General features: G+C 39.1%; 1 protein-coding gene and 1 long non-coding RNA gene across 3 annotated transcripts in view; one reads left to right on the top strand and one right to left on the bottom strand.

Annotated features, from left to right (window-relative positions):
• The window catches only part of LOC309643597, a 153,975-nt gene that overhangs the window by 46,350 nt on the left and 89,428 nt on the right, over positions 1 to 18,197 (bottom strand). The gene's annotated exons all lie outside the window — the stretch shown is intronic.
• Positions 1 to 18,197, top strand: part of IL1RL1 (interleukin 1 receptor like 1) — an 82,736-nt gene that overhangs the window by 47,960 nt on the left and 16,579 nt on the right. Inside the window, exon 2 of the mRNA XM_082426399.1 lies at positions 8,260 to 8,379. The gene's annotated coding sequence lies outside the window, so the exon portion shown is untranslated. The remainder of the gene's footprint in view (positions 1 to 8,259; positions 8,380 to 18,197) is intronic.

Here is an 18,197-nt window from a genome sequence, read left to right as displayed (position 1 = left end):
CATTTCTTTTTCTTTTAAAATTATTTTAGTATTTTTATTTTTCATATTATCTTTTTAATATTTGTAGAAACTTAGTGGTGTCAACTCTCTCATGCCTAATACTAGTAATTTGCATGCCCTTTCTTTTTTGCCCCCAATCACTGTGGGTAGAGATTTATCAACTTTATTCACCTTCTCAACAAACCAGCTTTGAGTTGCACTGATTTTTCTCTATTGCCTTTCTGTGCTCTATTTCATTGTTTTCTGCATTGATTTACAACCATATCTCAGAGATATTTTGGGTTCAGTTCTAGACCACTGCAGTAAAGCAAATATCGCAATAAAGTGAGTCACGTGGTTTTGTTTTTGGTTTACTAATGTGTATAAAAGTTATGTTCACAGTATACCATAATCTATTAAATGTGCAGAATAATTATGTCTAAAAAATGTACATGTCTTAATTAAAAAATAATGCTGTTGGAAAATGGTGCTGGTAGACTTGCTGACTCGGAGCTACCATAAAACTTCAATTTGTAAAAATGCAATATTCACAGAGTGCAATAAAATGAGGCATACTTATATATTATTTCCTTTCTTCTGCTTACTTTGTGTTTCCTTTGCTCTTTTTTCCTAATATATTAAAGTGGTAGCCAAGAATATTGGTTTTTGCCCTTCATTCTTTTCTAATACAGGCATTTAGTGTTGTAAATATTCTGCTATATAAGACTGTAGCTGCACTTCCCAGATTTTGATATATTGTGTTTTCTCTTTCATTCAGTCAAAATAGTTTTTAATTTCTCACTTGACTTATTTGATCTGTGGGTTATTTAGAAGTGTGTCATTTAGTTTCCAAACATTTGAGGATTTTCTACATACCTTTCTGTTGTTGATTTCTTATTTAATTCCATTGTTGTCCATTAACATACTTTCTTTGTATGCCTTGAACCCTTTTAAATTTATTGAGACTTGTTTTAGGGACCAGAATATGATCTGTCATAGTAAATGATTCATATGTATTTGAGAAGAATGAATATTCTGCTGCTGTTGGGTGGAGTTCTGTAAATGTCAATTAGGTCAAATAGGTTGACAAAGTCTTTCAAGTTTTCTATATCCTTACCAGTATGTTATTTATTCTATAAATTACTGAAATTGGGATATTGAAATCTCTGATTCTTATTCAGGATTTCTTTGTTTCTCCTTGCAGTTTTATCAGTTTTTCATCACATATTTTGAGGCTCCATCATCAGAAGCATAAATATCTTGGGCTATTATCTTTTCTTGATGAATTGTCTTCTTTATCATGAAATAACATTTTTGATAATTAATATTCCTGGTAATATGTATATTTTTTGCTCTAAAATCTACTTTGTCTGATATTGATATAGCCATCCTAGCTGTGTTTTGATTGGTATTAATATGGTATATCTTTTTTCTTCCTTTTACTTTTAACCTATTTATTGAAAGTTGAATTCCCGTAGGCAGCATAATGTTTGGCTTTCCTGTTTTAATCCAATCTGATAATCTCTGCCTTTTAGTTGGTGTGTTTAGATCATTTACATTTAATGTGATTATTGATATGGTTGGGTTTAAAACTCTCTTCTTGCTTTGTGTGTGTTTGCTATTTGAGTCAAATGTTCTTCCTCTTTTCTCCTTTTTCTGATTTCCTTTGAATAGTTGCATATTCTTTGATACCAGTTTCCTCCTTTGTAAACTCATTCACTGTAACTCTGTTGTGTTATTTTAGTGGTTTCTTTAGCTTCATACTATACATGTTTAAATAGCACAGTCTACCTTGAAGTGATTATTTTACCAGTTCACTTATAGAACGAGAGATTTACAGTAGTATACTTCCAATTCTCTTCTGACTTTTGTGCTATTGTTGTCATATATTTTACTTCTACTTATATTATAAACTGCACATGCATTGTAATCATTTTTGATTTAAACAATCAATGATCTTTTAAGTGATTTAAATGGTAAGAAATAAAAATCTCTATATTGACCTACATAGTTATCGTTTCTGGTGCTCCACATTCTTTCATGCAGTTTCAAATTTCTGTCTGGTACATTTCTTTCTGTTTGAAGGGCTTTCCTTTAAAATTTCTCATAACACTTTTCTGTTGTTGATGAATTTTTTCAATTGTTATATGTCTGAAAAAGTCTTTATTTCACATTCATTTTTGAACAATATTTTAACTGGGTAAAGAATTCTAAGGTGACTTTTTTTTTTTTTTTTTTTTGGTACTTTAGAGATCTTGTTCCACTACCATCTTGCTTGTTTCTGATAAGAAATCTGATATAATCTCTGTCGCTCTGTAGTAACATGATTTTCCCCCCATGACTTTTAAAAGTTTCTCTTTATCACTTGATTGTGGTGTGCCTTTTGAGGTACTTTTCTTCATGCTCTTCATTCTCAGTTTCACTGAGCTTCCTGGACTTGGGGATTTTATAATTTTCATCAAATTTGCAACATTGTGGGGCCATTATTTTTTCAAATAACGTTTTTCTGTCCCATTTCTAGCTCCTCTCCTTCAGAGACTCAAATTACATTTGTATGAGATACGTTGAAAATTTCCCACACCTCCCTGATGCGCTATTTTTTTCTGATTTTTGTTATTTCTGTGTTTCATTTTGTGTAGCCTCTATTAACATACCTTGCATTTTTTTCATCTGAAATATTTTAGTTTTTAACTGTTGGAGTTCTCTTTGGGTCTTTTTTTGTATCTACCATGTCTCTGCTTAACACTTTCAGTCTTTCATGTAGTTTTTTGAAACATATGAAATTCAGATATAATAGCTGATTTAATGTTTTCTACTAATTCTACCCTGTATGTCAATTCTGGGTCAGTTTTAATTGTTTGTCTTTTCATTGAGTAGTATTTTTCAGCTCTTTTGTATACTTGATAATCTTTGGATGTCAGGGAATGTTCATTTTGACTTGCTAGATACGGAATATTTTTGTATCCCTATAACTGTTCTTTATCTATGCTCTGAATCAGTGTTAAGTTGCACTGAAACAGTTGGATTTTTGGGGTCTTTTAAATTTTTTTAGGTGTAACCAGAGCAGCATTTAGTCTAAGGTTAATTTATACTACTACTGAGACAAAATCTTTCTAAACAGCCTATATGACAACTCATGAATTACATCATTTTCTATTCTGAATGTGGGAATAGGTACTATTCCTGGCCCTATATGAACTGTGATGATTATTCCCTCTAATCTTTTGGGGTGTTTCTTTCCTTGGCTTCAGATAATTTCCTCATAAGCATGAGCTGATTGGTACTCAGTTGAGAAACTGAAGGGACCTTCTGCAGATCTCTCTATGCAGTGCTCTGCTTGTTGGTACTCTGCTTTCTGAACTCTAGTTACCTTGGCTTTCCAGACTGTCAGTTCTGACCCTCAACTCAGAGCCACTCCTGGGCTCCATCTCTCTCTCCCTCCCAGTGCCATAGCCTAGAAACACTCCAGGCAGTAAACTGGGGCAATCTCAGGCTCTCTCCCATCTCCCAGAGTTCAATATCATTTATTGCCTGACATCAGTATCTTGAGAGCTATTGGTTCATATATCTTGTGCAGTTTTTAATTGTTTTAGAAAGGAGGGTAAATCTAGTCCCTGTTACACCACTTTGGCTGGAAGTGAAAATCAGAAAACCTGTTCTTCAAACACTTAAAATATGTCACAAACATTTCCTGTTTCTTAAATATGATTAGCCTACATCATTTCTGATGACTGCAAAGTATTTTATTATTTAGAAGTACCATAGATATTTAATCAATTGTTCAATTTGTGTATTTAGTTTTTTTCCCATTATTGTCCACAACACTGCCAATGAGAGGCTAAATATTTTTGAACATCCATGATTTTTTCAAATATATTAATAGAAGACACACTACCAAGTTAAAGTATTTTGATATAAATTTCCAACTTATCCTCTGGAAAACTTGTACCAGTTTATACATCCATAATCTCCCCACACTTTTTGTCAGTATTGGATATTATAATTTTGTAATGTTTTTACAAATTTGATGAGTGAAAATGGTATTTATTGATTTTAATTTGAATTTCTCAATTACTTTTTGATGCATTATATTCTATTAAAGCTTATTGAAAACTCCTATACCCTCTTTTTTGAACTGCCTGTTCATAACATTTGCCTATCTTAAAAATTAAGTTGTTTTCTTTCCTGTTAGTGATTTATAAAATATACTTGTATAGAACGTATATATTTGAGTGTGTATATATGTATATACACTATATATATAAGCTATATATAAATTTTCAAATTTTCAAATATTTTCCCAGCCTTTTGCTTGCTGTCTATTTATAATATATTCAGATGTAACGAAATTGATTTGATCTCTGCTGTTTTGGTTTCTATATGTATTATTGTGCTTAGAAAGCCAATATTACTCCCACTTCATAATCAAATAAATATTATATTCTATTTGTTTACAGCTTTAAATTTTTTACTGTGTAATCTCTAATCCATCTGGAATTTAATTTTTTCATCAGTTGAACTTGATTTTTCTATTGCTTGTAATATATTTTATAATGCTTATATTAAAACATTTACAATGCTTAAATAAAACTAAAATGGTCTTAACACCATTTATTTAGAATCTATTCTTTTCTCCAGATTTCATATGCTGTGTTTTTTTATCATCTTATGATAAATTCTTAGGAATATTTAGATCTGTTTCTAGGTTTTCCATTCTGTTCTATTAAGCTGTCTCCTCCTGTGGCTGTTCCATATTATTTTGTTTTGTTTTGCTTTTAATTTGTTTTTCTTTTTCTTTTTTCCATATTATTTTAATTACTGAAACTTAATTGGACAACAGTAGGCCCAAGAGAAAACATGTGGAAGGATAAATCATCCATTCCCTTAACTTTTTACTGCTTTTTAACATTTCAGTGGCTGGTCTCAAACATTCCTGGAAAGTCGAGAAGCCATGCAGGCATCAGGTAGAGAGCAGGCTTCACTTTCATAGCATTCAGGTTCAAATCCCAGGTCCCCAGCTGACTAGCAGGTGGCCCAGCAAATACACTCACTTCTCTGTGGCACAGTTTCCTTACCTGGAGAGTGTGGGTAATAATAGTCTTTACCTTATTAGTTTATTATGATGATGATTATTATGGCGGATGGAACCAGTGCCTAGCACACATGAGCATTGCATAAAAAGTTAGTTTTGCTATTTTTATTTCTTTTTAATTTTAATTTTAGAATTCTTTTGTCAAAGTCCAAAATAATTATGATTTTTATTATTGAGTCTTCTCTAGAAACATCATAGGATTCTCCTTTTACTTGTTTTGTGTCTCTTTTACATCTTTTTGTTGTATGTGTATATGTGTATATATATATATAAAATATTTATTCATGATTATGTATACCTTGCACAATTGTATTCACATACACATTCTTAGAAATAGGGCTGACAGGAAATATGTGAGCATGTTTTAAATGATTATCCTAAGTATTATGGATAATACTCAGAAATAATCAAAATTTCTTCACTGAATATTACTCATAATAGTCAGAAATACATGATTTTTAAATTAGTCTGGCACCCCAATATTCTATTGCTTTGTACTTCAGACAAAAGTGCAGTACCTGTTACATATTATGTGCTATGTAATGCACAAGTATATTGGCAAATTGTTTTTTTTAATGTGTTATCAATTAGGGAAGTTGATTTCATGAGAATTGTATAGGACATTGAGAAAACAATTTTAAGCGGATGATTAAAGTGACATCCTGAAAATGCATGACTGTGGTTTCTGTGAAATTACCTTTTTTTCCCTCCATAATCCTAATCCTAATCCTAACCCTCTTTCCTTCCTAAGTCTAAATTTTCTTGGAATGCTTCAGAATATCTGGACTTGATCTCAGAAGATAATCTGAGAACAAGTATTTACAGGGTTGGAGAATTTCAGCAAATGATAAACACATTTAAATTTTTACCAACCCCAGATGGAAGCTTCTAGATTTCTAGGTTTTAGAAGACGTAGGGCCATGAAAGAAAATGTCGGCATTTATTTAAACAGGAGGAATGAATGAGAACAGGACCTACAGTTGGGCCTTTCCTCTTAGGTTCTTACAGAGTTAGAAGGCAGGGGCTGTAACCGAGACCCCAGAGAAGAAAGGCCAGCACACAGGGGAGTATTGAGACCATAACTTACACATCAGATGTCCTCTCACACTCTCACTGTGTTAGAAGCTAAAGCGTTTGTGTGAGATTCCAGGGAGCAAAGGCTGCTAGAGGAGACATCATATCAAGATGAGAACATTTCTGATCAAGGTAAAGACTGTCTACCCAAAGTCATGGACTGCCTGCCTGAGCCACAGCCCCTGACCTCTGCTCTTCTGAACCCTTGGCTTTCCTCCTGTGGCATCTGCTGCCTGTTTGCTGTGCTCCTGATACCCACGTGTGGGTCATCTCACTGCCCACAGAGACCTGTCCTCATGAGTCCTCTCAGATGCCCCTGCTGACCAGTATTTCAAGGGCAGCATGATGAAATGTTGCTTCCTGTGATAAAACACTGTTTGCTTCCTTCTGATACACAGGCAATGATCTGTTGAATATATAGAGTGAGCATGTAGCAGAGAAGAAACTTTATCTGATTAGACTAGGGAAGGAGTGTTTTTAAGAACAGTGGAACAATCTCTAACATAGGAAGTTGCCTCTGATAAGGGAAACCCAAGAGATACAGTGAAGCAGCTTCCTGACAACACAGATAGCAAAAGGCCTCTTACGTAGGCCTAGAAGTTGTGTTTTTGAATGAAAGCCATTTCATGCTAACAAGGACCCCAGACTTCTACCTCCTGTCAATAGATTCACAAGGAAAATGGTGATAGACACATTATTATCAACTATTAGTAACCTATTGCTGTACAATAAATGACTAAAATTTGGTAGCCTAAACTATAAACACTTCTTATCTCACACATATTTTTGATGGTCAGGGATCTGAGAGTGACTTACCTGGGTGGTTCTACTTCAGGGTCTTTCATAAAGTTGTGGTCAACCTGTTGGCTAGAAGTTGTCATCTCTGAAGACTTGAATGCAACTGGAAGACGTCCCTCCAAGCTCACTCGTGTGGGTTGTTGTCAGAAAGCTCTGGTACCTCTCCATGTGGAGCACTCACGGGGCTGCTCGGCACAGGACTTCTCTGAGACAGAGTGATTCTAGAGAGAGAGCCCTAGATGGCAGCCACATGCCTTTTATAACCTCATCTTGGAGGTGACATGTGATTACTTACTCCGTGATTTACTGGTCACGTCGACCTCCCTGGTACAGAGTGGAGAGGACCTTGCAAAGGTGTGAACAACAGGAAGCAGGGGTTATTGGGGGCCATCCTGGAGCCTGGCCGCCACACTTGCTAAAGGTGCTTTTTATTGGGACCTCACAATTTCTAGGGAGTCAGTTGCTCATCCTTTCGTTTAAGCTACTCAGGTCTGGCAGGGAACACATGAACCTTGAAACTTGTTAAACCATGGAGGGAGCTAAACATATTTTATAAAAACCATTGACTAAACATTTTCCATTCTTTGTTGTTGTTGTTGTTTTGGAGGAGGAGACGTGTGTGTGTGTGTGTGTGTGTGTGTGTGTGTGTGTGTGTGTGTGTGGGAGAGAGAGACAGAGATGGGGGGGAAGGAAAGGGAGAGGGAGAGAAAGAAAGAGAGAATGTAAAACAAATCTAATTTTTCAGATCAAAATTATTTTTTCTTCCAATTGACATATGGCTTCAGCATAACTCCTATTCTTCAATTCCCAAAGCAAGCACCTCTGTGAACTCTCAGCTAAACACAGACTTTTTTTTTTTTTTTTTGGAACTATGGGATAGGAGTAAGAAGGAAGGGACAAAATACTACCTTCTGTGCTTGGTTTTAAGTTTTAATTTCTCAAAAAGAGGCAGAGAGAGAGAGTACTGCAAGCCAAAATCTTTGACTTATGCAGACGAATTAGGATAAGAAGTCAATTATTGAAGACAATTGCTTCAGAAAGTCAAGAATATAGAAACTGCTGAAAATAGAAAGCTTGTTACTTCTTTATGTGATCATAAAAGATCTGAAAGAACTTTCTATAGTGTGACTATGAAATAAGGTCGAGTTTTTATTTCCTGCTAAATATGACGAGGAGGACATTGACCCAGGTTGAAGGGCGAGGCAGAGATGTACAGGGCTAGTCTTACAAGGAGAGAACGTTTCTGGTTATGTACTAGATTTGATTCTAGTTTTCTGGGGTAAAACATTAATCCTACAATTTTCTCTTTTTCATAGATGCTGAGATTCCTTTATAAGCTATTTGGACACCTGTATTTATAAGGTTTTTCTGCTTTTCAAGAAACTCTTTCCTCCTTGGGGGAGTGAAGCAGCAAGTCTCACTGGTGAACATATTTGGTGAGTCGTAGTAACCAGGTAAGAGGAGAGAAGGTGCTAGAAGGGGAAAACTCTCATGGGGAGGGGAGGAGAGCAAAGGCAGATGCGACAGAAAAATGAATCTGCAATCTGTAGCCTCAGCTTCTTTCTAAAAGGGAGCAGCTTTCATAACTGCCTAGCACCATGGGGGATTTGGGGTGTGCACATCTGGGGACAGACACTGAGGAGAAGTGAGAGGCTTCTGGGCACCTCTGGGAGGGGAGGGCTGGTGAAGAGCAGGTGCAAGAGGGGAGGAAGGATAGGAAGCTGTGAGATACTCCAGGTGATGTACGCATCATTAGCTTGGCGCCCCACATTTCAGAACTGTTGGTGTAAGTGGATTTCTTGTGCAAGTTGGAGAAAGGGCGAGTCCCGGGCTGATGCTGAGCAGGACAGAGATGGGACTCCTGGGCACAGAAGCCTGAGGCGGAGACACCTCGAGACCAGGAGCCCCTGGAATTAGTAGATGTCATAGGGAAGACGCTGGGCTGTTATATGGTTGTGGAATTGGAAGTGGGTCTGAACTAATTATTCCTACTTCTCCAAGGCGCAAGGAAGCCCAGCCAACTTTCCCATTTTGGCAGGTCAGTGAGATTTTTGACATTTAAAAGCTCCTTTTGGTTTGGGTACAGAGCTAAGATGTCCTCTCCACATGGACAAAACCCACATGCAAACACAAATAAACTCTTGTACACGTGTGCGCACACACACACACAAACAAACACACTTCTGCTCTTCCAGCTGCACCAATCTGTTCTCACTTCAGACAAACAACTTTGGCCAGTTTTGATCTTTCCTTTCATGTCATTGAATGGTGAGTTGTCACAGATGTTCTGTGCCCCCATAGAGAAGCATTGCCTCCCATCGGTTCTGGGTCACTTTTGTTTAGGAGAGTCACCTCCAAGGGGTACAGTCATTTTTAGTGGGTGTGGCCTGAGAGCAAATTATACGTGGAGTGCAATGTCAGATCTTCGGGCCTGGAGAGAGATCCTCAAGGGATCAGGCTGTGTCCCCTCCCAGGCTCACCCAGCCTCTCCCTGCCGGCTGGATGCATCAGCAAGAATCTCTGGATTCTACATTTTGCAGAGCCCTTGAAGACAGAAGGATAAAGAGGAACTTCCTGAAGCAGCCCATGGCTACTGAGGCCCCTCTATCTTACATCAAATGTTCCCTTCTCTATTACAAAACCTCATAGGCCTTGATAGATGCTGGCCTCCCTGGACTTCATGAAATGTCTTGAACAGTCAATGGAAACATTGAAGATGCTGTTAGTCATCTTGGTAACAGTCAAGTACGTAAGTGCCAGTGCTGACAAACTCTTGGAAAGGCAGATTCCACAGCAGAGTTGGCCCAAGTTTCTAAACACTGTCCTGCTGTCTTAATACGCACATCAAGAGATCTAGATTTAGGGTAGAGCCATAATTCAACCATGCCAGAAAGATTTGAAAAATTCCACTCTTGAACAAAGACTACTTTATAGTTTCTTGATAACCTACTCTACTTTTTAAAAATATTCAGATTGTTGCAGATTTCTAATTTAAACTCAAAATATTCAGATTTGTAAAATGTTACATTCCCCTCCCACCCTTTTTTAGGTAAAGCTTAAGTTCTTTGAGATCAGTAATGAGTCTCAAACTTACTTTACATCTCTCATAACGCCCAACACAACGTTGGATACATCAATAAATACTGCTTGGTTTATTGTTCAAGTGCATTTTCTTTAATTCTGTAGCTGTGGAGAAGAAGTGATAGATGACCCCATGTAAAAGTAGGCTCCATAAAAAGATTGTGTAGTAAATAATTGGATTGTGCTGTAGATTTTCATCTTTTATGTACAGTGACCATAGGTAAGGAGAAAAGGAGATTTGGTTCCCTTGGTGAGACTGGAGTCTGGAAGCAAATATGAAAGAAAATAAATTTTGAAGTTTTTTTTTTAGCACAATTTTGGTGGATTGAGTATATGATAGGACAGAAAGCCACCAGTGTTCATTAATATGGCTGATCCCTTACATAGATTATTCATTTAATATTGATAACCATACCCTTTGCACAAGAGATTTAAAGAGGATGGAGAATTTGACCCAAGCTACACTGTCAGTGAGAGGAAAACCAGCTGTATCTAAAGCTCCTGCTCTTTCTACTAGTTCTTTGGCAGCTGGCACATCTTGATCATTTGGAAGTCACCAACAGTCTGAAAAAGAAAATCACATAGATGATTAAAGTTGGTTTATTCAGAATTCTAACAGGTGCAACATGAGTCCACAAATCTGTATTACAACCATCCAAGACAGGCCATCTGGAGACACATGGAAAGAGTCGTTATGGAGGCTTTGGATTCTGGCTTTACCTTGTACTGGCTCTTGCCTTGAGTAAGGTAGTTAATCTGCCTCTCTGAGCCTCCGGTAAGCCTCTGAGGAATGGAAGTGTCACCGTGTGCAAAAGTCTCTGCACACAGAGCCTGGTGTACACCTAAAGCACCCAATCGTATCAGATGCTTTCAAAACATTGACGTTGAAGCAGCAACAGTAAAACTTCCTACAGAAAAGTGCACTGTTGTTCTTAGAGCTGCAGCTTTTGGAAGGTTATAGCTGCCATCTCACACTGTAAGGGCACTGAGTGATCTGCCACTTACATGGAGTCGGGAGGTTTTGCTGAGGAAGTCACCCACAAGGGAGGTAAAATAGAATTAAGAGGAAATGTGACCATCTATGGAGATAATGTTACAACTGGAAGTGCAGCTTCATCAGAGACCTTTCAAATAGAGAATGTGATGCAAACTGAAGTTGGTCTTCGTTAACAGTACAGTGAATCAGTTTTAGCTTATCAGTAAGCCGGTTCCTGTGTCTTAACTGATAAGGAAAATGGGAGGTTTTAAAAGAAAGGTGGCTGTCGTATTTAGCACAGAGCTGTTAGAGAAATTGGTTTTTAGAGTTAACAAACTCCGTTGGTAGGAAGTTGAGGAAGAAAGCGCGCATCAGGCTGATGGTAAGTGTCTTTCCTTGGGGCGTTTTACAAAAATACATTTATCGCAAAGGGAATGGAATTTTAAAACAAAAATGTGGGTTAAACTTAATCATTGCTCTCCATTTTCTGTTTATGAAAAAGGTAGTATTACCCATGGGAAACCTAAGTTATAGGCTGATGAAGTCCCGTGAAGTCTTGTTTGTATGATAGGGAACTTTGGCCTCGTGTAATGGAAAATAAATGGGGGAGGATGGGCTTGGCAGGGGACCTTGCAGTATACAGTATATACAAAGTGCTCATACGCCAGAATTACTCTTGCTGGAATCCACTGAAGTCCAGAAATGGAATCAGCTCAGACAGTGGAGAAGGGAAAAGTGCTTAGCAAGCAAGGAGCTGCGGGGCAAAGGATATGTGATATGGGGAAGAGAAGTCAGACCCTCAGGGAGAAGGAGATACAGGATGAAAAAGGAGAGTGGTAGGTATGAGGGGCAGGGCTGCTGAGGTCCCATCTTTCTGGGGGAGTGGTGGGTAGGGAGGAATAACTGATTTAAGTTCACGCTTGGCATTGGCACCTCCAGTTGACAGCTCCATTTCTTTCCTCTCTGAAGTCTCCCGACAAAGCGTGTAGAGTCAGATGTGGCAGAGCTGGCCCCCAAAGCCGTACCCCTGAGTGTCAGGGACAGAGAAGTGGGAGGTGTGCTTCCTCTGGCTGCAACAGTTCTCTCTCTTTTTTTTTTTTTTTGGCCACCCCATGTGGCATGCAGGATCTTAGTTTCCCGACCAGGGATCGAACCTGCAACCCCTGCAGTAGAAGCATGGCTTCTTAACCACTGGACCGCCAGGGAAGACCCCTTCTTTTTTCTTTTTTTGCAGCAGTTCTTGAGGCCAAAAATATTCATGTGTCATTGCCCCCAAAATCTCAATATGGACCTTGTTATCCCCTTTCTGCTGTTCTATGTACAGTATGTGAGAGAAAGCTCTGACTTCCACAGAACTGCATTTAATCCTTGCTGATGACTTACTGATGACTCTAGGCCACTCATCTGACCGCTTTAATTCTTGTATTCTTTACCTAGAAAACCAGCATCTTAGTACTACTACCAAGCCCAGAGGGTGGTTTCTAAAGATTAAATGGATGTAAAGTAACAGCACCACACCTAGCTGTCAGCAAACGCTTAATAATGTCAGCCATTGTCATTAATTTTTACCTTTCCTGCTCTGGGAACCTTCATCTCTGTGCCCTGCTGGCAGCATGCCGTGGCTGCTGATTTGAATTACAGAATCCCCAGCAGGACATTGGGTTGTCTCTGCTCTTGAACAGGTTGTATAGATGAGGACGTTGCTCCCTCTATGTTTGAAGATGTGGACGAATAGCTCAAACAGATCTGGGATGTCTTTGGTTTTCAGATTCCTGCTTTTCCAGCAGGAGAACTCTTAATATATGTCCTTCAAAATGTTTGTCCTATGATTATGAGGGTCCATATTTCTCTGCTCGCCCCTCCACACTTCCCAGTTTTCTGTGAATGCAGAGACAGGAAAGTGCAAAGGAGAAGATCTCCAGAGATTTGGGTAATATTGATATCCAAGGGGTATCCAAGGGATACCAATCCCAGCTCTGAGGTAGGGGCAAGCTTGGGATGTTGGGGGAAGAGGAAGGAGAAAAGTGTGGAATGAGGGTGGGACACATAGAAGACCTGAATCAGAGAAGTGTGAAGGGTGGCAGACCATGGAGGGCCTTTTAGTCCATTACAGAGACTTTGGTTTTCACTGAATAAAAGGAGGGGTTTGAGGAGAGGAGTGGTTAAAAAGATCATGCTGATTTCTGCTTTGAAAATAGTTTCTAAGGGGGCAAGGGAAGGACCAAAGAGACTAATTCAGAGGCTATTGCAATAATCCAGGCAAGAGATGGTGGTAGCCTGGACCACCAGTGAGCGTCATGAGCAGTGGTCACGTGGTTGAGCTCTGAATATACTTGGAAAGTAGATTCAGTGGGACTTGCTGATGGTTTGGATGAGATGTGTTGGAGACAGAGACATAAAGAAACCGCCATGGATTTTGATCTGAGCAGCTGTAACGATGGAGTTGCCATCAACCAAGATGATAAGGGCTGTTGGAAGGGCAGATTTTGGTGTGAAGAACAGGAATAAGTCTTGACAGGTTAATTTTGAGATGTCTAGGATACAGATGAGTGGAGGGTCAAGTGAGCAGGTGCATATCTGAGTCTGAAGTTCAGGGGGATAGTCTGGACAGCAGGTTTAACTTTGAGAGTATAATCTGCATATAGATGAAGTCTACAACCAAGAAAGTGGATGACGTCACATGGGGAATGAGTGTAGACAGAGATTCAAGGACTGAGCCATGCAGCGGTGGGGAAAAGAGGAGATGTGAAGAGCAGCCAGCGGTGTCCTGAAGAAAGACGGGGAGAAACTGTTCCACTGAGACAGAGGCTGCTCAGAGCTCAAGGCAAGATGAAGACTAAGGACACACAGTGGTTTTAGCAATTACGTGGAGGTAATTGGTGGCATTGACAACGGCAGGATGCCATTACAATCGTAACTAGTTATTAACAGAATTGAAATTTAAGGAAAGAAGCTATGCAGTGTTTCCAAAGTGGGTTCAGATTCTATAAGGTTATTTGCAAAGCAAGCAAACAAACAAAACAAGATGAGAAACAGAAACAAAGAAAGAAAGGATTCTAATAGAAACTTATTTTAACTTATGCTAAATTCTCAGCACTTCCGCAGTGATTTACACACAGAGGTGCAAATTTATCTGTTTGGGAAAGATGACTATCTCTCCCCAGGGAAGCTTTCCAGTGAAAATAAGCAGTTGCTCTTTTGTAACCTCATGATCTATCTATATACTTTCACTCTTGAAGATCTCATCTAGTCTGGTGGGTTTAATTTTATCTATACACTGACATATTCCAAATCTATATATATCTGGATGATATATCTCTAGCCCAAATGTGTCTCCTGAACTTCAGAAGCAAACAGCCCACTGGTGACTTGACATCTCCAGTTGTATGTCTACGAGATATGCCAAGCTGAATATGTCCAAAACTGCTTGACTCATTCCAAAACCTGTTCTGCATCCAGTCCCCCATCTCAGTAAATAGCAACCCCCTATGCCCAGTTGCTCAGGCAAAAGTCTTGAAGTCGTCTTTGCCCACTGTCTTTCTCTCCTACCCTATATCTTGTTCATCAAGAAATTCTGTCAGCAAACCACAAAATACAGCCAAAATCCAACCTTGTCTCACAACCTACACTTCCACAGCCTGGTCCAAGCCACCATCTCTCTCATCTGGGCCATCACAAAGCCTCCTAACTTGCTTTCTTCCTCATCCCTTACCCTCCTGAAGGCTATTCTCAGCACCCAGAGCCTTCTTGCTAAAACCCACATCAGGTCCTGCCATTCCTTGGCTTGTGCCCTCCTGTGGTTCCCATCTCACTAAGCAAGGACCAAAGTGCTTAAGTTGACTCACGGTGCACCATTTGGTCACCAGACCTCTCCGACCTGCTCTTACTTCCCTGCCGTCTTTCTCCACTCAAGTCACAGGGCTCCCTGCTGCTCCTCGGACACACCAGGCGTGCTTCTGCCTGGGCTGTGCTTCGGCTGTTTATCAAATGCCACCTTCCTAGTTGGCCTTCCAGGTCACCCTACCTAAAACTGCACACTTCTCCAATCCTCCTTACTTCCCTCCTCTGCTTTCTTTTTCTCTCTGAATGTATCACCATGTAAAACCTTTTATAAATAATTTTACTTATTTATATAAATGTCATCCTCCTCCTCCACTGGGCTGCAAATTCCACATGGGCAGGTACTTCTGTCTTCCTTTGTTCTGCATGGTATTTGGGGTGATGAAATTGTTTTAGAACTAGATAGAGGTGTTGGTTGCACAACATTGTCAATGTACCAAATGTCACTGAATTGTCACTTTAAAATGATTAATTTTTGGTTATGTGAATTTAACATCAATAAAAAAATTATTCAGCAGCAAAAAAAAAAAAAAAAGTAAAGAAAATTGAATAGTCAGGCTAAGTCTTATTGAGAAGGTGCCATAGGAGCACCGACTTTGAGGAGGTGAGAAAGTTAGCCTTGTAGGTAATTGGAAAGAGGCGTCCAGACAGAAGGAAGAGTGAGTGCAGAGTACTGGCTGTACATTCAAGGAGGACCCAGGAGGCAGGATTGGAAAGGAGGACCCAGGTGGCCTCAGATAATGTGGGCACCGTAGCTTCTGTAAGGGTGTTGGCTTTTCCTCTGGGTGAAGTGGAGGCGCACATGATTTGACTTAGGTTTTAACAGGATCTCCGGAGTCTCTGCATCAGGAATAGTCTGAAGAGGGGCACTTGTGGAAGCAGAGAGAACAGTTAGAAGCTATTGTTAAAATCCAGGTGAGAGATAATGGTGGCTCGGATGAGGAGGTGACCGCGGAGGTGGGGCTGGGGGGATGGGGGATGTCATTGTAGGTAGGATGTACTTTGAAGATGAAACTGTTAAGATGTCCTGATACATGAGGAAGAGGAGAGCCAATCATATATGGAGAGTTTTGGCTTGAGCAACTCTCAAGGGGGAAGATGGAGTTGCCGTCACTGAGACAAGGAAGATTGTGGGAGAAGTTTTTCTTAGGAGCGAGGGAGCAGAGGAGGCTTGGAGGGTTATATCTCCAGTTTAGTTCTGGAGATATAAAGTTAATTCCAGTTTGTCTTTGAATATATACCAGTTGCTTCTAGTTTTTGAAGGGGAGAATTGGCTGAGGCCAAAAGAAGCATGGAGGGAAGGAGATAAATGCTGAGTGCCCCAAGAGTTTGGAGTATGGCAAAGAAGCAGCAAAGAGATAAAAGTGTAACCAAAGGAGACACAGTGGGTAGACTGGGCCCAGAGCCTTTTCTGGAGATGCAGGGCAGACCACCTAACACTACACAGGATCTGCCCCCATCTATCACAGGCTTTATGCACATTTTCATCAGGAAAGACAGAAGGAAAGTGGTGTCTAAAATGCTCTCTAATGAAATGAGGGGGGAAAAAATTCATTTGCTTATCGTCAGAATTATTGAGTGAGAACCTGACCCACTTAAATACACAAAAGTTTAATAGGACAAATATTTCCTGGTTTTCACATGTTTACGGTAAGCCCAGGCTACCGATGGCCAAGCTCTGCAGTGTGTTAAGACATCATATTTCCATTTAGCTATGACACCGGCCAAAACAAATGAATAAGCCTCACAGGATATCTTCTAAGTTATGAAATACTTGGGTGCAAGCAGCTAGATGTTCCTCTGGCAATAAAGGTTTTATTTGTAAGTGGAAATGTCAGAGAATTAGATTATATGTGGGGACATGCAAGATTTCAAAACTGTAACCCCAAAACCAGAAAAAAATTTATGACCAAATTAGGTTAGATTAATTTTGAAAATGAAGAGTAATTCTGAGGAGTCTTAAAAAGTCGATATCTGCCAATGAAACCAGCAGGCACTGGAAGATTTCTGCTTAACTTGGCAAAATTCATGGCTGCTCAAGATCTTGGATTTAGTTATTTATTAGAAGCCCTTGTCTTGCTAAGTTATTATAAACTTATACTTTTACGCTGGATGGTGTCAGAGTGGTTAGAAGCCAGAATTGTCTGGTTCTTTACAGAAAAGAGGCTTACAGGAAATTCGAGCTGCTTATTTTGTTTACTCTCCCAGTCACAATCATAAGAAGGAAAGGTTTACCACTCTAATCTCTCTCTCTTTTTAGTTGATATTAGAAAAAAAATGCCTTGTCTTTGAGGTTCAGCAAGTCTGGTTTCAAACCCAGCCACAACTGGGTGAGCTTGGTCAAATTATTTAACCAGTCTCGTCCTTGGGTTTTTATTTAAATCTGTAAACTTTGAATGATGCTGAAAGTACCATGCAGTATTTTACTTTGAATGAAAGGACTTCATTGTTGAATAATGGACTGAATTAAAACAATAGCTTTTGTTTATCATAATAGCTAGACTTTATTAAATGCTTCTGCAAGATGTCATGATTATGATATTAAAACTCTAACTGAAACCTTATTTAAAACTAAGAAATCAAGGTAACTATGGCCTCATCTAAATGAATAAATGTCTAAATTTAATTTAAAATTTTTAAGATGTTTTAGGGTACAAAATATAAGTTCGTATTCAAGTGTAAGAATGTTCAAGTTGGTATCATTTTATTTAGAAAGAGAAAAACAAATATCGTATACTAACACATATATGTGGAATCTAGAAAAATGGTACAGATGATCTTATTTGCAAAGCAGAAATAGAGACACAGACATAGAGAACAAACATATGGATACCAAAAGGGAAAGGGCGGGGTGGGATGAATTGGGAGATGGGGATTGACATATATACACTATTAATACTATGTATTAAATAGATAACTAATGAGAACCTACTGCATAGCACAGGGAACTCTACTCAATGCTCTGTGGTGACCTAAATGGGAAGGAAATTCAAAACAGAGGGGATATGTGTATACGTGTAGCTGGTTCACTTTGCTGTACAGTAGAAATTAACAGAACATTGTAAAGCAACTGTACTCCAAAAAAATTAATTAAAAAAATGTTATCTAGAGCTTACAGTGCCCTGGGCACTGTTCCAGTGTTGCCTGCTCCTGACTGTGGTCTCAGTGCCAAAACTCATGATCTTGACAAGTAAGTCAAGAATAGCAATGAACAGATCTAATTCCTTGAAGTGACACCAAACATGGTGGTGAATCTCCCAGCAGTGACAAGACTTTGCATCTCTTCCTCTGAGAGCACATGACTGGTGTCCCTGCAGATAGAGACGCCTGTTCAAGAACATTGCCAGCCACAGGGGA

This window comes from Balaenoptera physalus (genome assembly GCF_965194825.1).
Source record: "Balaenoptera physalus genome assembly, chromosome: 15".
Classification (NCBI taxonomy): Eukaryota; Metazoa; Chordata; class Mammalia; order Artiodactyla; family Balaenopteridae; genus Balaenoptera; species Balaenoptera physalus.
This window is presented reverse-complemented; position numbering and strand designations above follow the sequence as displayed.